The sequence below is a fragment of the Puma concolor genome, chromosome F2, assembly GCF_028749965.1.
Source record: "Puma concolor isolate L17-30 chromosome F2, mPumCon1.1.hap2, whole genome shotgun sequence".
In the NCBI taxonomy this organism is placed as follows: Eukaryota; Metazoa; Chordata; class Mammalia; order Carnivora; family Felidae; genus Puma; species Puma concolor.
In genome coordinates this window covers 44,534,644-44,559,707 of record NC_141684.1, presented here as the reverse complement: position 1 = coordinate 44,559,707, position 25,064 = coordinate 44,534,644, and the positions used below count along the sequence as shown (strand labels likewise).

Below are 25,064 nucleotides of genomic sequence, written 5' to 3'. Positions count from 1 at the left end.
CAACTACTTTTAATTATTTAGCTGTTTCTTCTGTTAGTTACACTAAGGCTCAACAGTATAAAAAAAAACAAGTAACCGAAATAATGCATATAGCAACCAACTCTATTACCAAGTCTTAAATGTTTCAGAAACACAGAAACTTAGTGCCATCAGTGAGAATATCAACGGTCATTTTATAGAAGTGCTAATCAATAGATTTTTGTGAGAGGAAATGATGGACAACAGACCTTTTTTGTATATAGGATTTTGTGGTCAGCTCTTTTTATTTTCACTGAAGACAAAAGTCATCTCTATAATATCATGGTATTCAGAGAGAATTATGTTGGCGTATGCTTTGAGTAGGATGGTCTCAACAGCAAAGTAGCATCTGCCCAATAAAATGTTCCCTTGAAGCATCCTTTGGCAATCTTTGTCTTGGCAAAGGCAGTCCTCTGGTCATGTTACCTGGCGTTGGTCTTTTGAGGACAACAGAGTTAGTGGATGCAGGCTCTGAACCCAGCCTTTGTACATGCCTCGTGATGGGCAGGGACTGGATGAAATCTGTTCACAGAGAGCTGTCAGTTGTCCGGTGGGTACCTATGGGATCTATCAAGCATCACAGCAAATTCTGCCTTATACTGTCAATGCTTTACGTTATCTCCAAAGTTGCATCTTTCTTTAACTAGTATCTGGTGGGATAGAGATAGCCTTTCAGAGGCTAGGTGTTATCTCCTATAAGCTGTCGTATTTTTATTGCTTGCCTTGAAATGTTAAGGGGCAAGAAGTATGAAGAAGCCGTCATTTATTATTTTTATGACAATATATTAAACTGGATTATTAATGCCCATCTTATTTTCATAATCATATGCTAAAAAATGGATTGTCAAGGTGTAGATACACCCAGAGATCATGGAATTTAAAAAAAGGAGATTCCTTCATCTCAGATGCTACTCCTGAAGTGTCCAACTATTTCCTTCCCTGTACTGAAGTGGAACAAGGAAAGCTAGACCTGCTTAAATGATGCTATAAAGACTGCTTAAGTAATTGGATACATTGTCAGTGGCTGTCAGGAAGAAGGTCGTAGAATACCACACTCAGTGGCTCTTTATCTGGGTTCAGCGATAAATGCCAGCTCAGTTCACTCAGTCAGCTTGCCTCCCTAATGATATGCTGAAGCATTAAAAATGGATTTCTTCTTTGTCAATAGTACATCATGTATATCTAAAATGAGTGGCAGTTTTCCACTCTAATTTGGTCCTTAGAATTTTCTTTTTCTTTCTCTCTCTCTCTCTCTCTCTCTCTTTTTTTTTAGGAAGTTGGTACATGAACTTGGTTTGTGACACAGCTATAGCTCTACAGATTTTCAGTTTTGAAAAGTAGAGGGGTATCACAGAAAGATGAGTAGCCAGAATCTTTGGGTGAGTACTTGGCTATTAACAACTGTGGAAACCAGTTAATTAGTCATTTCTCTGCAGCTCAGTTTCCTCAGCTGTACGTGTGCAATTAAAATATCTTCCTGATGGTGCTGTGAGGATTAAATAGAATAATGTAGGTACAAAACACAGTAGGTCCTCAGAATATGCTTATCTGATTCTAGATAATAATGCTTTTAAAAATAAAAAAAAATGATTCTCTGATGTTCAGTTGACATTTTCCTGGTTGAAAATGATCTATGTAAATTAGATCTAAACAATAACAATGGTTGGAGGCTATGGACCAACAGGAACACTCATTTAATGCTGATGAGAGTGAAAATCGGTTCAATCACTTTGGAAATATTCTGCTATTACCTAAAGAATGTGACTAGCACGGAGTCCAGTAGTTCTAATCTTAGTTATACTTCCTCAGCCAGAGATATTCTTGTTATATGTACCTGGAGACATAATTTAAACATGATTTTAGGAGCACTGTTTGTAGCAGAAAGAAAACTATAAACAATCCACATATCTCTGAACAACAGATTGACAAACAGTAGAATGAATAAGCTTTTTAAAGGGGAACTTCATGTGTTTAAAGCAACATGAAAGGATCTCACAAACATAATATTAATCCAAAAGGCAAGTTAGAAAGATATACAATGTATACAGTGTTCCATTTTATATAAAGTGCAACAACACACAAAACCAAAACAGCATAGTTTAGACTATCTATCTATCTATCTATCTATCTATCTATCTATCTAATCATCTATCATGTATCTATGCATCTATGATGAAACCGTACAGCAAAACAAGGGAATGCTTAATATAAGGTTTAGGATAGTGATTACTTTTGGTAGGGAAGGAAGGTGATGCAACTGGGAAGAGATACCAAGGTCACTTCTTAACAAACTGGTTTCAGTCCTTTTTTAAAAAATCTGCAATTGCCTCTCTTTTACTTTCATTTTTAAAAAAGCCTTACTTTTTAAGAGCAGTTTTAGGTTCACAGTAAAATTGAAAGGAAGTTTCAGAGATTCCCCAGGTAGTTTTTGCTTCCACACATGGATAGCCTCTTCGTTATCAACATCTCTCACCAAAATGGTACATTGGCTACAATTGTTAAATCTATATCAACACATCATAATCATCGAGAGTCCACAGTTTACATTGTGGTTCATTTTTGATGTTGCACATTCTATGGATTTGGGCAAATGTACAATGACATGTATTCACCATCACTGTATCATACAGAGTACTTTTCCTTCCCTAAAAATTTTCTGTGCCTTTCTTGCTTATCCCTTTCTGTCCCTCACTCCCCCAAATCCTGGCAAACACTGATCATTTCACTGTCTTCATAGTTTTTCTGACCTTTTCCAGAATGTCATACAGTTGGGACCATACTGTATGTAGCCTTTCCAGCTTGGTTTTTTTTTAATCTATGTAATATGCATTTAAGTTTCTTCTGTGTCTTTTTATGGTTTCAGAGCTCATTTTTTTCTAGTATTGAATAATATTCCATTGTCTGGTTGTACCACCTTTTATTTATTCACTTACCTACTGAAAAATATCTTGGTTGCTTCTAAGTGTTGGCAGTTATGAGCGAAACTGTTACAAACATCTATACCTTTGTATGGACTTAAGTTTTCATTTCCTTTGAGTAAATGCCAAGGACTATGATGGCTGGATTGTATAGTAAGTGTATGATTGCTTTTGTAAGAAACTAGCAAACTGTCTTCCAAAGTGGTTGTGCTGTTTTGCATTTCTACCAGTGGTGAATGAGAGTTACTCCACATCCCCGCCAGCATGTGGTGTTGTCAATTTAATCTATTTTAGTTTTTCTGTTAACAAATTAGCACAAAGTGGAAGGTTTAAGACAATTGAAATTTATTCTCTCTCCATTCTGGCAGTCAGAAGTCCAAAATCTATGTATCAGCAGAGTTCTTTCCTTCTGGAGGCTTTAAAAAAAATTTTTTTTTAATGTTTATTTATTTTTGAGAGAGAGAGAGAAACCCCGAGCATGAGCGAGCATGAGCGGGGGGAGAGGCAGAGAGAGAGGAGAGTGGGAAGGGGGAAAGAGAGAGGAGAGTGGGGGGGGGCAGAGAGAAGGAGAATGGGGGAGCAAAGAGAGAGGAGGGTGGGAGGGAGGGGCAGAGAGAGAGAGGAGAGTGGGGGGGAGGGGTAGAGAGAGAATTGGAAGCAGGTTCCAGGCTCTGAGCTGTCAGCACAGAACCCAGTGCAGGGCTCGAACCCACAAACTGGGAGATCATGACCTGAGCCAAAGTTTGATGCCTAACCGACTGAGCCACCCAGGCACCCCATCCTACTGGAGGCTTTAAGAGAGATCTGTCCCATGCCTCTCTTTTAGCGCTGGTGGTAATTCTTGGCATTGCTTAGCTGGTGTGTGCCTCAACCCAATCTCTGTCTCCATTTTCACATGGTCTTCTCTGAAAGTCTATATTCTCCTTTTCTGTCTTTCACGAAGACATATGTCATTGAATTTAGGGTCCACTCAACTCCAGGATGATCTCCTCTCAAGATCCTTAGCTTAATTAATCACATTTGCCAAGACCCTTTCTAAAATAGTCCCATTTACAGGTTCTAGGTAAATGTATCTCTTTGAGCGTCCATTATTCAACCCACTACAGTAGTTGTACATTTTATTGTTATTCCGTGAGTATAACAGACATGTTGATTCCTTTGGGTGTTTGATATATTTTTCAACAAAAGTAAATATGCTTAAAATAAAAAAGCGAAAAAAAGAAAATAGAGAAAAAATGTTCTAATGCCAATTGTGTGATTACGTTGTCTTCCCAAGTTGACAGCATAAAATAGAATTTTCTCAGTAAAGAAGTATTTTCCTAACATTTTGAAGTAAAATATGTTGTTTATATATTCATATTTATATACATGTATATACATATTACATATTGAATTCTCAATAGAGTCAATTTCGAAATGTACTGAAGCTGAGTTTTCTATTCCTACATATATCCTATTAGAAATAACATTAAGCCTGATGTTATGCTTGAGATTCTTTTTAATTTTGACGGTTAAAGTTCTGGATTCAAAGAATAAAGCATTAAATAAAAATTTTAAGTTGATTTATGAGTAGTTTCTTCTGATACCATTGGGCACTTCATGAAAGAGGAAAAAGAAAGGATCATCTAAAAGCAAAAGGTTCATCCTGACTGATAGCATAAGAAATACATGGCTATCATATTGACCACTAATTTCTAAAATATTAATAACCCATGTTGGAAGTGATGTGAATATACAGTCACCTTTTTCATTACTGGGAGGAGTGTGGTTTATCATCATCTTTCCAGAATGAAACTTGGCAGTGTATATCAGGAAGCTTACAAGTATTTTTATGCCCTTTGACCTAATAATCTACTTATAGGAGTTTCTATTGAAGAAATAAGCAAATATTCGTCTAGATTTATACAAACATATTTAATAGAGGATCATTAACCATAGTATAAAACTGGAAATAACTTAATTTTCCAGAAATAGGATGAGTAGTCACTACCCTTTCCAGTTTCTATTACCATGTAGAAAACTGTCCCCCGACCGAGTGGCCTAAAATAAAAATACGTTATTACATCTCACGATTTTGTGTTCGAAGCGCACAGTTAGATTGTACTGTCTCTGCTCCATCATGTCTGAGGCTTCAGGGGGGTTCACCTAAAAGCTAGGAGCCGAATGGAAGAGCTGGGCGTGTCTCTTTCTCTCTACAACATCTACACGTACCTAGTTTGGGCTTCTCCATACCCGGGTGGGCTCAGCATAGCTGGCCATTCACGCGGCAACGCAAGAGTTCACTACTGCGTTTTACAAGAGGAAAAAACGGAAACTTTGGTTTCTCATGGCTTGCTTGGAATCTGGAAGAGCGTCTGTCACTTCCACCATATTCTCCTGGTCAAAGCAGTTAGAGAGCCTATCCATATTCATGGGGAGGGGACACAGGCCCTAACTTCTGATGGAAGGAACGTCAAAGAATGTGTGTCAGTCTTCAAATTTTCGCATTTGACGATAAAATCGCAACCAGTTAAAAGTATTGCACTGCTAGTTGTTGGAAAACAAAGAGGGTAATCATTCTGAAGAATATGTCTTGGTTGTAATTATAAGAGAAATCAGCTGATTTCCAAGGAAATTCCAAAATAAGAAAAATACTTTGCATAATGGTGTGATCTCTGAACCAAAATAAAAATCTTCTATGGTAGCTCCTTTGAAGATGGGTGTGTATTTGCATGCGATGTTTTGAGAAGTTTATGCAAGTTGTGAACATTTTTATAGCTTTATTCTTGTGAATATCAGAAACAATTGAACTTCACATGACATCAAAGTCAAAAAGAAATTGGTGACACAAATTAGTTGCAGACAGAAGAAATGGTGACAGGTCTCTAGGGACATCTGCAGCCTAAAGATATGGGAAGAAATGCAAAGACTCAGTAAAGGAAAAAACACCAAAAAATGATGAAAAAAGACAAAAGGGGAAAAGTTTGAAGCATATTTTAAGAAGAAAAAATGTCAGGGGCTCCTGGGTGGCTCAGTTGTGTCCAACTTGGGCTCAGGTCATGATTTTGCAGAGTTCAGTCCCCGAGTTGGGTTCTGTGCTGACAGCACAGAGCCTGGAGGCCGCTTCAGATTTTGTGTTTCCCTCTCTCTGCCCCTCTCCCACTCGTGCTCTGTCTGTCTCTCCAAATAAATAAATAAATAAATAAATAAATATTAAAAAGAAGAAGAAGAAAAATATCAGCATTTACAAGGAAATAAGTGAGATTTGTAACTACTCGAAACTTGTAACACCACTATTTGGCATTTATTGAAGGTGACAAATTAAAGGCATTGCTTTTTCAGAGGTGTCTGTAGAAACAAAATGTTGAAGACAAGAAATATCGAAACAAACGGAGTCATGATTAGAGTAATGGTCAAGGAAATTATGGAATAGCAATGTATGAGAATATTATATGACCATAAGATTAAAAAATTGAAAGACTAAGAAAGACTGCATCATAAAGCTAATTGAAAATATATAATATAAAAGTGTCAGCATGCTAGAGTTAACATTTTGTGAAAAATACAAGTGGTAAAAACTGGTATCCAGCTCAGACACGAAAATCTAACAGGGTCTACGGATAGCTGTTACTTGGTAGGTTTGCTTAGTGTTGCAAATCTTACATTATTATGTAAGGGAGTGGTAAACCACTGTTGCTAAATATAGGACAGCAGAGCTGGAAATTCAAAGACTCTTTATGTTTCCTTTTTTAAGGATCAAACGATTTATGTTTTTAAAGATTATTTTAAAATATAAGGAGAAAAGGGGGACGGAAAGCTGTATGCATGTGAAATTATGAGAAACCAGTTTTATAAACTCCTCCTCATCCTTCTGCAATTATGGTTTTGCCAACTACGGTAATATAGTCATAAACCAACACTGATCTTTTTAAAGACGTGAGGTTCTGTTTAGTATCCTTACGCCCCAGAGCCGCACAATTATGGCCCTTCCTTTACACGCAATGAGAAAGAGGGGCTGTTTACTTTTTAATTTACTTTTTATTATTTACTTATTTATTCATTTATTTATTTTAAATATGGAACACTTCACGAACTTGTGTGTCACCCTTGCGCCGCGGCCATGCTAATCTTCTCTGTATCCTTCCAATTTTAGTGTATGTGCCGCCAAAGTGAGCCCAGGAAGAGCTGTTTACACGCTATTTCTGTAATGCATGGCCAGGGTTAAACCAGGTCCACAGAAATGTACTTTTCATCATGATAACTTGTGAATATGAAAAATTACTTGAAGGCATTTTTTTTCCCCCTTCTACCTTGGAAGAGCAAGTAAGGAAGAATGCAAGTATTAGTTGCCCCATTTTAATTCAGAAGCGTATTTAAGACGTGGGATCTGAGCGTCATGAAACTTGTAAATACTTGCCTCAGTAGACTGTGTTCCAACAGACAGTGCAAAATCATGCCTGTCTCTTCCTTGACTCAGAGGGTAGTTAATGTCCCGTAATAGTGACAAGGACAAAGGTTGCAGGGCATGGATGAAAGGAATTTTACTAATAGTTCAGTTTCTAGGGACCCCAGAGATACAGTCCAACTGTAATTTAGGAGGTCTAGCAACAGTAAATTATTTGTTCAAGGCTCAAAGCTATTCAGTGAGTCAGGGCTTTGGCTGTGCTATCAGGCGTCCCATCTGCTGCATCAGGTCACCTTGGTCCACATCCCTGGCCTGGCTCTGCCCAGTACCTGTGGTCCCAGAAGGTTGGTTGCCTGAGACAGTGCCCTGGGGTCTCTGGCTCCTCCCATCATTTCCATTTGTAAGTAACTTATGTCCTCACATTGTGATATCAAAATATTTTCTTGGAATATAAGGCTAATGTGTGTAGACTAGTCACCCTATCTTTTGTGTCCTAATATGGTGGTTCTGAACGTTTAGCGTGCATCCCGGTCATCTTGAGGGCTTGGCGAAAGAGAGATGGCCAGGCCTCGCTGCCAGGCCTTCTGATTCAGTAGATGTAAGGAGGTGGGAGGGTGGTGGGGCTGAGAATTTGCATTTTTAACAAATTTTCACATAATGCTGATACTGCTGGTTAAGGGACTGTATCTTGAAAGCCAGGGCTCTTCTAAAACATTTTTTGTGTCATTGTGTTCATGGCAGATTTTGTGTTATCTATATACCGTAGGAATTATGGATGTTTCCTAATCCTTCCACACCCTTTTGCTGGATGCACACTGAACTTCTGAGCCCAATCATAAGAAGACTGGCCAACCTTCACCTGGTGGCGTGTGTGGAGCTCCTGATGCTAACTGAGATAAATCCTGCCTCTACCATCCAGCACCTTTCATGTTTAGGCTAAAATTGCCCCCTCCAGAGATTGCTTAGCCCAATAGATTAGAAAATCCTTGGCACGATGTCATGATCTAATGAGATTACTCTTTAACCTTCAATTTCCAGTAACATTCCAAATGCTAGGGAACTATTAAAGCCACAGTGTAATCATAAAATGTATACTAATGATCTCTCAGGGACAAATGTATTTGGAGTAGGAGCCATTAGATCTAGAATAAGAATTCTAGATACATTGTTTTGATTCATGCTAAGAATTTGTGGTTTATCCTTCACATGGGTTTCTACATTCCTTTCCCCATATATCATATTTTAAATGAAAAAAATCAGTATCACAGTATTGGATTTTCCAAAGAGTTCACAATTACCACCAGTAGTTAGATAATAGTATTTTGGATGTTCGAGAATTACTAGTAGAGGTCAGCTGAAGGGAAAAGAGAATAACTGCAAAACTAGCCAAATAAGAGCCTCACCTGAAGTACCCGCATCATTTTTCTCTACTCTCGTCTCTGCTTTGGGATGAAGGTTGAGTTCCGGAAGAGGATTAAAATATCTTGTGGCTAGGGGTGCCTGGGTGGCTCAGTCAGTTAATTGGCCTTATCAGGTCATGATCTCACGTCTTGTAGATTCGAGCCCGGCATCGGGCTCTGTGATGACAGCTCAGAGCCTGGAGCCTGGTTCAGATTCTGTCTCTGTCTCTGTCTCTCTCTCTCAAAAAATAAATAAACATTAAAAAATTAAAAAAAATCTTGTGGCTTCATCGAGATGATGTAAATAAGGCACATCCTAGCACGTATTAGAACTTCCATATCTGCCCCACCACCCAACTCTACGATATTCTCCTTTGTGTGGAGTAAAGGCACGTGGCTAAAAGAAAAGTTATTCATGCATTCTACTTAGGCACATAGTTCCCTGCTGCCTGGCTAGCCTAGAAAGGAGTCTAATTTGCTGATGATCACAATTAGGAGGGAATGATCCATTACATTACCTTTAATGAGCTGCAGAAGGTCACTTGGTTATGGATGGTCCCATGCAAAGGTTGTGGTTCAGGGTGATAGGAAATCCCTGACAGTGTCTTCCTGACATTTGTGCAGTGGCCATAACAAAGGAAGGATTGCTAGTTTGTAGTCATTGGAATGCCTAAACTTCACTGCATCTTTCCATTTGGACAAGCTTTAGTGTTACTACCTCAAGTGCTTAATAATTTATATACAGAGCTTATGTAACTGGCAGTTATGATGCACAGCATTAACTTAGAAGTGGTCTCGTAGTTGAAGGGATGATAGAGTTTCCACATTTATTATATTTCCTCTCCCTTGATTTTAAGGGTACATTTAAACTTCTGCCAGTAAATTCAGGAGCTCTGAAAACCAATTAATGATTTAGTTAAAAAGTCTGCAGCAGAACGTATTAGACCGACTTGTCTCTGAGAGCGAGGAAGACATTTCTATGGGGAAATTTCCACTTTGAGACATATTAATATTTTTATTTGTATTAAATTTTTTTGATGTTTATTTATTTTGGAGGGAGAGAGAGAGCGTGAGGGGGGAGGGGCAGAGAGAGGGAGACACAGAATTGGAAGCAGGCTCCAGGCTCTGAGCTGTCAGCACAGAGACTGATGCGGGGCTCGAACTCACGAACCGTGAGATCATGACCTGAGCAGAAGTCGGACACTCAACCGACTGAGCCACCCAGGTTCCTGTAGACACATGAATATTTTTAAACATCGATGAAATATAAGCCTTTCAAGAAGATGAAACAAGAGGAAGGCAAATATAGAATATTTGCTTTATCATGCACTGAAGGGGTACTTAACTGATGATATGAACTTGGCTCTGTTGTATTATTCTAGTCGAGCAATAAATAGAACGTTAAGGTTTATACAGCATTCAGTAAACTGTAACAGAATGTGCTTGAAAGGCTTCTGATTTTTCAAAGACAAGTCGTTTATTTTGTAAAAGCAAATAAAAATGAAACTAGAAAAACATGTCGTTTCTCAAACCGTACCTGTAGTGTAAGAAAGGTTATTGGATTAACTAAAGGCATTTTTGAACTCGTGACTGAAAACCCTAGCTTTCCTTATGCCCAAGTAGAAAATATCTGTATGTTTAAAACATGGATGGCTGGGGAATGTTCCAAGGGGAATGGTAGCAGGGGAAAAATAAGGTCCGAGTCTGGAAAGTGAGTCCATTTGGATGTCACTTCGATAAAGGCATAAATCCCTGAGAACCTCTCCATTTAAGAGGATAAACATATCACAGGTGAAGAACACTCACCTAATGATTTCAAGCTCACAGCAATCTTCTCTACACCATTATCATAAATTGCTGGCTTGGCAAAGGAGACATAACTAAGGAATTCATTGTTTGAAGCAACTCTTTTGACAGAGTTTCTTTCCCGGTTCGTATTTATATGTGTGCGGCTGCCCCTATTTGTATCTTTGACAACGCGGCTTCATTTTCATTCAGTGTGGTTTTTCTTATCATGGATATTTTACCATTGAACGTCCAGTTATTTTTCCTAAGTTCTGTCTACAAAGGGAAAACAGAATGTAGAGGTGCATGGTTAAAAAAAAAAAAAAAAACTTGTGGTTTGGGCACAGTCGCACGGTCTCCCTTCATGTGGGTACAAACACTTTAGCCAGGGCTAATTGTGGGCTAGTCACATCCTCAGAATTAAGTGTCTAATTGTTCCCACAATGGTCTTGGTCTAATTCTGGCTGCAATTAGCTACAGGTGCAATGTTTGCACCTGCAGCTAATAGAGGGCTTAAACTACCCAAAACAAGTTGCCTGAGCAAAGTTAGGGCCCTTGCCTTCCAGGTCCCCAAACCCTTGAAGCAGCCTGTGTTTTTATCCCAAAGATACTGTTTCGCAAACATCCTTTATTGTGCTAGAACTTCCCTTGGTCTATCATCCTTTGCATTTTGTGTCACAGTGTATCATTTCTCCCCACGAGAACAGAGTAGATCTGGGCATTTATATATATATTTTTCACGGAAACAAAATCTTTGTTAAATAGTTCCTGAAAAGAACAGATGTTGCCCATTATCTGAGTGCAAAGCCTCGTTTCTGCAAAGAGCAGATCAAGGAGTAAAGAAAAGGGTTTTTTTTGATGGCAAAGAGCCACGACTGGGGCACCAGCCATCAAAGGCGCCCCTTCATTATCAATATAAATTTATATAAAATTTAGCAAGTGAAAACAAGACAGGGACTCGCATAAACATCTGGTTCACAACAGCAGTATTTTTGCCCATAGACTCATTTTTAATAGCCCAGGTGTATTTGCTAATTTACAGTTAGTACCCGAGGAACGTAGCACCTACTCGCCAGGCACATTTTTCTGAATGAAGCAGACGATATTGAAGCAGTGGCTCGTGGGTCATTTATACCGTTTTAGCCACGGAAATTTTACTTTGTTTTCTTTTTCATCTCTCCCCGTGCCGCCTTCCCCGTCCCATTTCCTCTACTTGGAAGAGGGCTAATACGCCATTCTCATTGTTCTTCCTGGGAGTGCTGTACATCTGGGTCGGACTTCCTAATGAAATGGTGGCCTTTCTGATGAGTCCAGCTGGTCAGTGACATGGCGTGGCCCTGTTTTGAGATGAACGCAGCGTGGAGTCAAGGGAGAGAGACGGTCGGCGCTTCCTTGAAGGCTGGGCCGTGGGGAAGAAGGCCTCACAGAACAATTGGCCAAGGCGTGGCCCAATGATTAGCAGGTGCTGCCCTCTCTGCCCTTGGCTGTGTTTCCTGGCCAGCGAAGAAGCTTGTATCAACACGCTTGGAACGGATGAAGACATGGATGTTTCCCAATTGTTTGACTTCTAACCTTCCTGGGTGACCTGCATGTCACTAGCTGAGAGGCCACAGCAGAGCCCGGATGGGGCCTCCCGGCTTCTAGGGTGGATTGCCAACTAACGAATAAGGCCATTTGATGCCGGTCTCGAGGTTAGAAGTCAACAGTCAGGATTTTCACAACATCATCTCTTAAAGACGTTACTAAGTGGACACACATCATCCTTACAACTCCTGGAACTCAGAGAGGAAACCGTCTGACTTTGGAGCTGTTGCCAATGATGGCTTCAACGGGATTTTTGTAATATTCGAGTAGAGTGACACCAGAAATTTTTACAGATCCTCAAAATCTTCGAAAGGCATTTAAGTAGTTGTGGCTACATTAAATCTTCTTGAAGAAGTAAATATCTTTTAAAGTATGACATTGAATTGGGATATGGGCACGGACACAGCTGATGCTATAAGTTTCTCTTCAGAAGTAAATTAGTGTCATTTCTTATGGTAAGTGTCGAATATCTCTGTGATGCACCGTATTACATATATAACGTTAAACTTTATAACATAAATGGACACTTCCAAGGGATTCAGTGTGCTAGCAGTTTTAACATTATGTATTTCGTGTATTAATTTCAAAATCTGGCCAACTCAATCAAAAAATGCTAGCTAAGTGCCTTAATCCTGCAAACTTTGATGAGTCCTGGGTTTTAATTCTGGCTTCCTACGGTGAGACAAGTAATTCTGCCAGATACATTTTCCATCCCTATTGCTAAAAGCACCTCTAAGGGATTTTGCTTCTCTATGTATGAAATGTGAGTCCATGGGCTGATCTTCCTGAAGGAACACCAGGAGTTGGTGAAACCATTTATGTACCTTTGTGGTTCATTTATACACACTTTTCTCACTTTGAAGAAATGTTGAAAAACTAGAGATGGAGATGATCGTTATTAGTATGTAAACAATGATTTAAAAAGCTTTCTTTCTCCAGTGATAGCTTGGTAGCTCATATCTGGAATTTGCTGCTTAGGCTAAGACTTTCTAAAAAGTTCAAATCAATAGCTGTGACATCTTCAAGGATTCCAGTTTTCTTCTGATAATGTTCTCCTCATGTCATATTTTGGAAGAATACCATTACGATATTTAAAAAGTGAAGGGTATACTTTTCAATTGGCTATTATGTTCCCGTATTTCTAACTGTAGATACAGCAGATGTAGCGGACCCTGTGGAGTGCTGCCCAGATTCTCCCTTCAGGAACAAGGCTCTCATCCCCTCAGCTGCCGGGAGCGTTGGCATAGCTCATATGCCAACACAGGAGATCAAGACGTGGCCTAATTAGCCTAGTTTACTCTTAGCTGAGTCACTTCCTAGCAATCACCCTCTGCCAAAGATGACTGCCTTCCCTAACACTGTCGTCTCTCTCTAGGGGCAGCACACATTCAGTGAGGGGGTGATGCAAGGGTAAAATGGCCTTACCCTTTTGCCTCATTGGAGACAAATCGGAAGGCCTATCCAGCTGCAGAGTTCTTTGGGGGACTGGCTGAGATCTTGGTTCCAACTTTTTTTTCTTTAACTTTTTTTGCTACCAAATCCTGCTTTCCTCATTCTTTTTATCAGTTCTGAGAATACTCCCGATAAAAATACTGGCCTCCAATTTTTAATTTGGAGGCTTGAGCTCTCAAGGAACTCAAAACAGCATAGGAACACAAAGTCCAAGAGAGTATACTATGCAGAAGACACTTCCTGAAACTTCCTTTCTCTTTTGCAAACACTGCTCTTTTACTGTGTGTGTGTGTGTGTGTGTGTGTGTGTGTGTGTGTGTGTGTGTTTTCCTTAAAGCCTGTATACTCAGGATCCACAGATGGGCCATTTTAGTAGAACTTCTGTTAATATATTTCTAAATCTTTTAGTGCTAAACCAAGCACCTAATACTAATTCTTTTAGGCTATTGCTAGGCCATGAGATTATCGCCCAGAACAGACTTGGAAACAGCATGCGTTGAGAGCTGAGGAGTTAATGGGGAAGACCATCTTAGTGAGCACACACTAAACCATCTGCAAAACTTCACATCTCAGAATGCAAGTGACCGGGTGACTGCACTTTCTAAACACAAAGGGAAATGTTTCAAAAGTCAGGCGCCAAGAATGATTTGTTTTGCACTTAGTAAATCCCTTACAAAGCAGTCAGATATATGGATTGATCTCCTGGAAGGTTTGCCCCTCTGTCATGAGTATGCGGATATATGGCCCTGGGGGATTCTTCCATTTCCTGGGAAGATAAATGGTAGATGGTATTACCAAAGCTTGGCATTTACAAGTTTTGGGGAGATAATTTGGGACTTTCTGAAGGCTAGTTTGGGGGATGTTATAAAGAGGTTACAAGGCAGAAATACGAAATAAAGATGGACAGAAGGCAGAGAGAAGAACAGGAAAGGATTTTTTTCCTAGTTTTTGGTCACACTGGCCCTCTCATTCTGTAATTCCGTCACTCGTTCATTTATTCATTCATCCATTCATTTAATATATGCTAAGCTGGGCTAAAAATATTAGATGTTCAGACTGGCACTCTTTTATAGGAGCATGTGCTGACAGTGCCTAAGTTTCAGAATCTGACCAGCTTAACTTAACAAAACGCAGATGTCTAAGTGCCTCATTCCTACAAATGTCTACCATCTCTCTACGAGTAAGACACTGGAAAGGTACAAATTTTGTGAAAACTGGTGGTGCCCTGGCAAGCTTTCTTGCAGGGAATATTTGACTTACAGTGGGCACTCAGTCAAGCACTATGACACAGCAAGAGAGCTTCAGGAGAGTAGTTTGCTAGACCATTTCTGAGCAGTACGGGTGGTGGGGGGCAGTACAGGGTGGAAGACCTACAGATTCAGGTATTGTTTTGGCAACCTCTCACCTGTGAACAGCTACATTGGTGTGCAAAGAAAGCAAATGTTGCCTTCACCCACAGTCAGGAGACTTTTGTGATCCATTTCTGTTGCCCTTACTTGGACTTTGGTGACCTCAGCAACTTCACTGTCATCCTTCAAGGTTCATTGTCATGGAGGCAGCGGTGGCAGTAGAAGTTCTGGAAAGCCATCAAATTTACTCACTGATCGCATCCACAGGACCTGCACTTTGTTAAACAATGCGCATAGAATGATGAGCAAGTCAGGTACGTTTCCTGCTCTCCAGTGGAGATGATATGTTACTGTTGAAGAGAATTAGGTGAAGCAAGAACACGGGCCAGTGCATGGCTGTATACACATTTGCTTGTAGAGCTCTTGTCAGATTTTGTATGGGCACATTTTTTGCTACTTAGGACAGGGTTTGATAATGTCAGGGGAATTGCAGTTTGGTCGGGGCGGGGGAGGGATTACATTTTCGAGACAATATAGTAGCTCTGTGATATGTGTGAGGTACATGGCTCATATTGATATTTTGTGTTCTAAGTATAGAGAGAGGGATCTGTATGGACTTGTTGAAGTTTGAAGCTTAATATCAGACCAGAAAGTTGGAGGGCATGGCCCAATAAATTATCTTTCGTTACATAGCAGGTGTCTCAGCACTTTGTGTATTGCCAATCTTGGGTGAGAAGTCACTGAAGACTACAGGACCATGAAATAAAGGCCATGGCTACTCTTGGCAACAGGGACCCCTGGGAGTAGATTTGTTGGTGTATTCTGGGAGAAGATGCACCCCTGTTGGTGTCCCAGGAACTGCCAAGAAACCATGTTTCCACTGGTAGGCAAGTTCAAAGGGTTAACTTTAACTAGGGGAGTCGTCACCACCTGAGGCATTTTTCATCAAATCGACCTGGCTTCGTAGAATTCTGTGAACTCCTTAACAGGCAAGAATCCTTCCTAAGGCTCTTTGGGACATTGCCCTTGAGTCGAAGAGAAAAAGGTTATAAGTGCCTCTACCAATATTCCAAGACCAAGGTAGTATTGCTGATAGAACTATGGTCCTGTACAAAACTACATAAACATTATTGTGACACTTTATGCACCATTTTTTTAAAAAAGGTATTTAAATTTGTTCTATTTATGAGTTAATGAATTTGTTCTATTCACTGTTAGCCTATTACTTATACCTACTCTTTAGGAGGCTTGTATAAAGATAGCTGATAGATTCATAAAGTTTTTAAAATACTGTGTATTATTGGTTGTTGAATATAATCTCCAGGGAACCTTGGTTTATAAGCTTATGAGTTACATGAGACAGCGCATGCTACTTAAGTAGTCAATTTGTATTCTTTGATGAGAATGATTTTTGACTTTGATGGCTTGACATATAAATAGGAGGAGGTATTATTATTAATCCTTTCCCCATAAGGATCCTTCTATCTGATTGCGTTCAATAATGGTCCATGAAATTAACTCATCTTAGAGCTATGGAGAGAGCAGAAAGAAGTAGAAAACTAGTGAGATCACAAGTATGCAGCTAATCACAAATCTTCTTTGGTAACCAGTTAGAACTCAAAAAGGATAGCATCATAAGAAACGAAAGAGCATCTGGTAACTGGAAATCTAATATTAGCCATTTCTCAGGAGAGTTGCTAAATTTAACTGGTGAGCTAAGGAGTGAATTTGAATATATGTATCTAGTATTTCTTGTGGTCAATAGTACTTTTAGGAAGCGAGTGACACCTATGATACTTAACAGTTATAAGAAAAACCAAATAAGCATCTTGAGTAGAAGTGTAATATATTTACATTGAGATGTAGTTACTCAGATTTTAAATCTTCCTAGAAACCAATCAGAGAATGGTCAATTTAGGCATGCCTTGAAAGGAATATTAAATTGAATTGGGAACTTAGCGTACCTTTTTTGAGAGACACTAACAGAAAATTCTCTGTTATTATTAGAAGTTGATTTCCCTTAAGGTAACCTCTCGAGTTTTTAATGTGTATGAGTATGATTTGCATCAATTTACTTTCATGAATCTGGATTTTCTGTCAAAGCAGCCATCAAAACAAAATGAATCATCTCTCTTATTTAGCCAGAAGGTAACTTTTGCCACTTATTTTTTTTGGCTCATAACTCTGAGCCAGATAACATTGACCTTGACCACTATAAGTTCAATGACTATGGTCGGTGCATATAAGGCTTGCTTCACATAAATATTGATGCCATGTATTAGAACGTGCTTACCTGGTTTACCTAAATGTTTAATATAAATAGGGACCCATATGCCAGTTTTCGTAGAGATAGTATAATGCAGTGATTAAGAGCATGGGCTTTGGACCAGATCTATCTATCTATCTATTTTTACTTTGTGGAATTTATTTATTTTTTAAAATTCCAGTCCAATTAACACACAGTGTCATGTTAGTTTCAGTTGTACAATGTATACAATGGAATGTTACTCAGCCATAAAATAATAATGAAATCCGACCATTTGGATCACACACATTTAAACCTGAATCACATTTCTACCACTTACCAACTGAATGACTTAGGGGAAATTATTTAACTTCTAAGTCATAGTTAGACCCATATTACAGAGAGCTGTCAGTAGGATTGAGTGAAATGTCTACATAGAACTTGGCATAGAAACTGGCACACAAGAAAGTTATCATCTGCTGAATATACTTGGATTGGATCATTCTTATTAAAACTCTAATGTGGTCATATCCACATGGCATTTTATAGGGCTAACAAAGAAATTTTTTGATAAGAGACTAAAATTATATATATATTATATATATAATATATATTATATATATCAGCTAATCTCAGTTAATTTAGGAATAAATATATTTATACAAATGTATTTGGATGATATGTGTATTATTGCAAAATATTTATTATGGTGTATTTCTCTTGTCAGTACAGCTCTTAAAAATGAGCCCAAAGTTATTTAGTTATTTATTTTTTATGTTAGTATGAATTCATCCTTTGTCCCTAAATCCAGTTCTGTTTTTCCAACTTGCATTTCCTAGTTAGGCTTCTCACTGTGATTTACTCCAGACTGATTGTTTCCGGTGTCAGTACTGATCTAACCACTGGGAGGTCTCAGCATTATTGTTCTGAGTTTAGACTTCAAAAGATAGATAGATCTCTGCTCAGCCACATGGAGCTCATCAACTGACTTCTTTCCCTATTTGTTTTAGCAAAAGTCTTTGTGTGGAGCTCCAGGGTGGCTCAGTTGGTTAAGTGTCTTACTCTTGATTTCGGCTCAGGTCATGATCTTACCGTTTGTGGGATCGAGCCCTGTGTCAGGCTGTGTGTGCTGACAGCATGGAGACTGCTTGGTATTCTCTCTCTCTCTCTCTCTCTCTCTCTCTCTCTCTCTCTCTGCCCCTCCTCATTTCGTACTGCTCTCTCTGTTTCTCCCTCTCTCAAAATAAATAAATAAACTTAAAAAAAAGTCTTCATGTCCCAAGCAAGAATGAGGCATGCTATGATCGGTTAAGTTTTCTTACCTTTTATCCATTTATTTGTTGAATTATTACTGTGTGCTAGTTACTGTGTTAGGCTCTGGGAAGGTAATGGCAAATCTGACATGATCCCTCAATTAGAGCTCTCAGGTGGAAAGAGACAAGCGAACACACAATTAGAAGACACAGTGTAAATCATTTCCCTCCAGTCTTGGTGTAGGGTTAACATGGTCCTGAAAAGGCTTTCTGAAAGAAATGATCTCAAAGCCAAAACCTGTAAGATGAATTAGCCCGACTCAGAGTACAGTGAGGGGTGGAAAAGAACAGTCCATATATGGAAACTAGCACGTGCAAAGGTCAGGGAACAAAGGGAGGCTGGTTTGCTCTGGAATTACAAGTAGAAAAGGCTGGAGTGCAGGGTTCAAGGGTGGGAATGTAAGCAGGCACCGTATGGTCATCCCCTATGCAAAAACAAAAACAACAACAACACAAAACCCCATCACAACAGACACTTCACCAGTGATTTTAAAACAAGATCTGATTCTTTAGAAGTGAAATGTCTATCTCCTTGCTCTTTGATATCCAACCCAACAGCTTAGTTACATGGGTGCTCTCCTCAGAGTCCACGCACCCTCTTCTGTTAGACATTCAGTATCCATGAGACCAATTCCAGAAGCCTCACTATAGCCTAATTGGTAACCCTAGAGTTCAGGACCAGCTACACATTTTTGTGGCCGTCACAAGGATCTCTGCAGTGGGCTAGATCTACCCTGTCTGCCCTAGAGCGACCGTCTTTCTGCCCAGATCATGGGAAATAGATACCAAAATCATTTGCTAAGCTAGTATCTGTTGATAATGACACAATTGCATTTCTGCACAGACGCACACATGGGGAAGACAACCAAGCAGCGTCCTGGCTCAGTGCTCTGTGCTTCGGCGGGTGGGCTCCAACTGCCCAGCCAAGATGTTTAGCACATTTTGACCCCTCTTCCTAGTAGGGGAAGAATTATAATTATGGAAATAATGGGCATTTTTAAGACTTTTTCTAGCCTTGATTGAACTATACTTAGGGTAGCATGAACTTTTTCTGACGGTGCTTCTCCGAAAGGTGAATCTTAGGGTTGTGATTATAAGAATAAACCCTGACCACCAATTTTAGCACCTGGTCCATGAAAAGTCAGGTATTTTTTATACCGAGAGTATTTCTAAAGCAAAACAGCAAGTATAAAGGCACTTTTGAAGAACACATCAGCAGTTGGTATAGCCTAGATTTAGCCTAGTATAATGTGATGCAGAGATACAGTGTATATATGGAAGTTTCCTAATTAAATTACACTTTATCTGGAACTCAGGAGGCAAATTGGCCAACTATGAACGCGAAGCGACTAGAAGGCAGAGGCCAAATAGGGATTGGGGAAGTTTTCCATTTGCTCCGCTATGATCTCCTACCTCTCTACCAGTTCATACTGAAAGAGGAAAACAGTAATGGTTACCTCAGCTGCTTTTTCTGTTTGTTCTATGAAATGTGAAGTCTGGGGCTTCCTGCCTCGGTATTTTATATGTTTTTTCATCCCCGGCCCAACATAATGACTGTCGGAGAAGTTGTTCCAATGGAATGGGATAATGTGTGCACAAAAGGCTGACAGTGTTAAAATGTTATACGAGTACGTGTCGTATTCGTTTTGCTAGCTTCTGTGTGAGGACACGTTAGGAAGCATTGTGGTGAAGTGATTAAGAGTGTGGGTCTGGGGTCTCAGCTCTCCCACCCTGCCACTGTGCTGTACTGGGCAAGTCATTTGCTTCATGGGACTTGACTTCCCTCTGTAAAATGGAAAGAATAACAGACCTTAGCCCTGGAGGCTGTAAGTAATTTCGACCGAAGTTCAGCATGTGAGCGGAGGGGTGGTGAGAGACGAAGCACTCTTAACTCCCACGTCCAACCAGCCTCTCCAGACCTGGGTTTCCTTGGCTGACATCGATAGTAACACTTAGGAGTGTTGTGAGAATTAAATGAGACAGTAGCTATGTCAATGGTTAGACAAAGTGACATGTGACAACTGTGGTGTCTTTTGAGGAAAGCTGTGGCTTTAGCAGCTTAGGGGGCAGTGCCCCTAGCTTGGTGAGCGGTGTGAAATAGCACCCCTGAGTGGACATCATCCCGTGGTGTCCTTGACGTGTTGCACTGGAGGAGATGGCAGTGGGGAGCCAAGACATCATCGTGAGCCCTCGGTGTTGAGTTTGGACCAGGAGCCCTTTATCAAGGTCCATTCGCTTCTCCAGTAGGCAACTCTTTTACACTAAGACCAGAGAAGACTAGATCAAGAGTAAGCAGACACTTGCAGCTTCTGGAGGAATCTTTTTCCTCCTCCGTTTCCTCATACCCTTTTATTGAAATTTAGGGCAGCAGGAAGTGGGGGACTTTCCCATCCACTATTGCCTGTCGGCTAAATCTCTGCAGACTGTAACTGTAATGAAGGCACTTTGATGACACCTGCGATGTCAGTGGGACCCGAGTAACTCTCTGGGCTCATAGGCAGAGAAGCGGACACCAGGGCCAATCAGTCATTCATTTGACAGGTATTTATTTAGCACCTATTATGTGCTGGGTCTTTTAGCAGGAGCAGGGCATACAGCAGTGAATACAAAGACAAACATCCTTAACCTTCTGAAGCTTACATTTTAGAGGGAAAGATAGACTATGAAGAACAACTACAACAACAAAATAACTGAGTACAGCAGCTGGTATTAAGGGCCATGAAGGAAAACGAAGCAAGGAAGATGATGGAGCATGGGGGGTTCAGTCCTCACAGAACGCTAAGACTAAAGTATTTGCCATGTTTATTTTATGTCTGCTTGACGGTAGAGTCATGATGAAAGAATCAAGAGACAGCAGTTGGTACTGTTGGTGTCAGGAACTGGATCTTCTTCCAGTCAGGGTGGGAATTCTATATTCAACACTAGAGACAGACGAAGCCAGGGATTCTGCCCTTGAAACATAGTTATTACTTAGCGTTAGAGATAGTTTTCTTCTGGGTTCTGTCTTAGGCTCCAAATTTGGTCCCTCATCTTTACTTGATCTCCTCTGCGTTATGCTGTCATCTTGAATGGTGTTCGAGGCTAGCGCACATGTATATTGTGAGTAACATAAAGCTTCTCCTCCATAATCACGTTACGTAACTAACCGCGAAAGCTTGATTTCTGTTATTTGAGACAATAGGAACTGGGTCATGAGCAATGAGATAAAATTCAAATCGCCATTTAGCACACTATTTCAGCATCTTTTCTTACTCTGCTTTTTTTTTTTTTAAACATTTTTTTTTTCAACGTTTATTTATTTTTGGTACGAGAGAGACAGAGCATGAACGGGGGAGGGGCAGAGAGAGAGGGAGACACAGAATCGGAAACAGGCTCCAGGCTCCGAGCCATCAGCCCAGAGCCCGACACGGGGCTCGAACTCACGAACCGCGAGATCGTGACCTGGCTGAAGTCGGACGCTTAACCGACTGCGCCACCCAGGCGCCCCACTCTGCTTTTTTTTAATGAGAAATGCCAATAGATACTTTTATTGGTCTGAATTTTGCTTCTTTTACTTTTCTTTCCCTCCTCTCTCCAATAGGGGCTAATAAGTAGTAAAGTAACCAACTCTGAGTTTTCTAAATAAAGAAGGAGGCTAAGAAAGTGGGAATAAGAATGTTTCACTAAGGAACACTCAAACTTTAAATCATAAAGAGTTAACTGCTCTCCCTAACTTATGACTGGCTCCTTCAGTAATGTGGCTCATTGTATATTGTGCTTTTCTTTAACTGTCTGAATTTTATGAAGCTGATGTAATCTTTGGTACTAATTGCCAGTACTTTAAGAAAAGATTGTTGCTATAAGAGAATGTCATCATTTCATTTTTCCTAATAGTACTTCATGCCCCATGTTACATGTGCACATAACACAGAATCAAAACACACACTGGAAACATTACAAAAAGTTTCCCACTAGAGTAGAGTGGCTGTGTAGAAGTGAAAAATACCTACACTCAAAACGGAAATGATTTATGACCATGGGGAACTGAGTTTTGGGCGGGCCACAAAGGATTTGGTAACCCAAATAGTGTCTAGAAAGTCTACACATTTGGGAAATATTAGTGAGATTTTTATCGTGCCCTTTTGCTAGTTTGTTGAACAAACGCTCTGTCACTGAAGAAAATAAAAATTTAGAATTTGTTTAAACAGAGTGAGCTCTTCACAAATAACCTTTTGAATTAAAAAAAAGCATTCACTTTAATGGCAAAATTCTAGTCTTTAATGGTACAGTTTTTGAATTCATTTCAGTTTCTGGGCCATTTAAAAAAATTTTTTTTCTGAAGTAACATTCATTGTGTCATCATCTTTTACAAGTTGAGTACTTGGTTGTAAAAGCTTTTGTGTGTGTGTGTGTATGTATGTGTGTGTTTTAAGAAAGAACAAAATCTATGTAATATCTTATTAATCTTTACTAATTTCATGTGAAATAAGAAGTTAGATATCTTTTTAATTTCTGTTTTTATAAGGATGAAAAGTTAAAAGTCATCAGCTGCAGTCTGGCAACTTAATTCCACTTTATTCTTTTTATCTTACTTTAAAAATTCCCTGAACATAGAAAATAATGTTTAAAAATTTTCATGTTTCAAGATTCTCTCTTTTTTAAAGTGTTTTATTTATTTTTGAGAGAGACAGAGAGACAGACAGACAGACAGAACACGAGTGGGGGAGGGGCAGAGAAAGAGGGAGACACAGAATCCGAAGCAGGTTCCAGGCCCTGAGCTGTCAACACAGAGCCCGATGCGGGGCTCGAACTCACAAACCATGAGATCACGACCTGAGCTGAAGTTGGACACTTAACCTGCTGAGCCACCCACACGCCCCTCAAGATTCTCTTAATTATGTTTTTCCTGTTAATAAACACTTGACTGTCAGTTCTTGGAGGTCAAGGACTATACTATACTCACATTGTCATCATTACTAGGTTCTTTGTAGGTTTCAATGCACACAAGTTGGATCTCTAGAGGACTTATTCAATCCTACAGAACAACAGGGTGGCAAAAGTAAATGAGTGTCATTCCAGTCTAAGCCAAAAGGATACTTGCTAGAGTACTGTAGAATATTCCATAATTCATATAGCTACGTAGTTTATGAAGGTAACTGATTGATATAATAGTTCTTTAAAGAAAATTATTTAATCTATTTTTTTTAAGTTTTATGTTCTCTAGAATTGTAGTGTCCAAATTTTTATTTATGCATCCATATTAAGAATTTTTAGGCATCCATTCCCAATAATAAATAAATATTGATGCATACTACTTATGTAATTATAACCACTCATTTATACATATTTCTTTACACATGTATATAATTATGTACATTTTGAAACATATAATTTATAAATTAGAAAAAAATACAGTGAGGATGCAAAAGATAGATAGTATCTCAGGGTGAAATGTAAATTTAGGCAGAGTTTCTCATTAGTGTCATGGAGTTAGGACATACATTAAGTAGTCCTGTCAATAAGTTGGAATACCTGAATCTCTTCTTGTCAAATCTGCTTAGGTGGCCATTGTCTATACCTTGCTATGGAGCAGATGGTAAGATCGATCATGCTAGGGGTAAAGGAGTGTTAACTCTGTCAGTTTCTTAATTTTGCTTGTACTTGGAAAACTAGCAAGTGTTTCGGTTTCTTGTTTTCACCTTGCACTTTTGGGAAGAAGCCACTTGTCCATTTTTGTGAGGATTTGTTTAATTAATTAAATAATATGATCTATCAACCAGCTTATTGGTACCTACCAAGACTGTAGTATGTTGCAGTATGTTTTAAAAGCAAGCACAGTCTCCCCCAACCTTACTAAGAATATCTAGTATAGCAGATGGGAAACTTGACCTTCTGAATCAAATGACTAAGGAGAGGGATCAAGGGACGGCTCCAGTGATAGCCACATATGGAATATAGTAAAACTTAGTGGATCTCTTATTTATAGATTAAAAACAAATATAAACAGGGGCCCTATTATGTTTTTCTGGACCCAAGTGATTTATATTGTGCGCTCCTTCCCAAACTTTGGGATCATGTAGCCTATGTAAAAATATTCTATCGTGACATACTCCAACATATATTTATTTTTTTAGAAAAATGCACATCATATTGTGACAGAATATACACGGTTATTACAAACCTATGAAAATATGAAAATATTTGAAAATATAATGTTTAAATTAAAGAGGATGAGATAAAATATACTTCAGAAGATGCTGTCATGTTGCCTTTTCCTACCATTGTGGCTTGTTTTGTGCACACCATTTTGGAAACTACTCTTCTAGGGACTGAAGACCTGTCAGTGGAAATTTATACTTTGTTTTTAAGTAAGAGAGAAGAAATATGAATGACCCAGGAAAAAGAAGTGACCACAGTAAGTAACCTTTTTAAGACATTCCTCTTTTCCTAACTTCCCAGAAGCGATCACACTTAGAAATGGGAGTTAAATCCTCCAATTCTCGTGGTTCTGTCCTTATGTGAGTTCTCAACCCGCCCCTGGGCTCTTATCACAGCCCAGAACCTCAAGTTTAATGAACAAATGCTCTACCTAAGAGATACAGTTTTATCTTCAAATCTGTCACTTCAGATGAAAAGCA

General features: G+C 39.3%; 1 long non-coding RNA gene and 1 other non-coding gene across 2 annotated transcripts; one reads left to right on the top strand and one right to left on the bottom strand.

The window, feature by feature from the left end:
* The first annotated feature begins 1,218 nt into the window (after positions 1–1,218).
* Positions 1,219–25,064, top strand: LOC147571995 (uncharacterized). The gene is made up of 5 exons (XR_015246739.1): positions 1,219–1,397; positions 7,069–7,238; positions 11,726–12,544; positions 15,080–15,203; positions 24,753–25,064. It is a non-coding gene; the product is annotated as an uncharacterized LOC147571995 (long non-coding RNA).
* LOC112859823 (U6 spliceosomal RNA) lies at positions 6,986–7,092 on the bottom strand. The gene has a single exon (XR_003223555.1). It is a non-coding gene; the product is annotated as a U6 spliceosomal RNA (small nuclear RNA).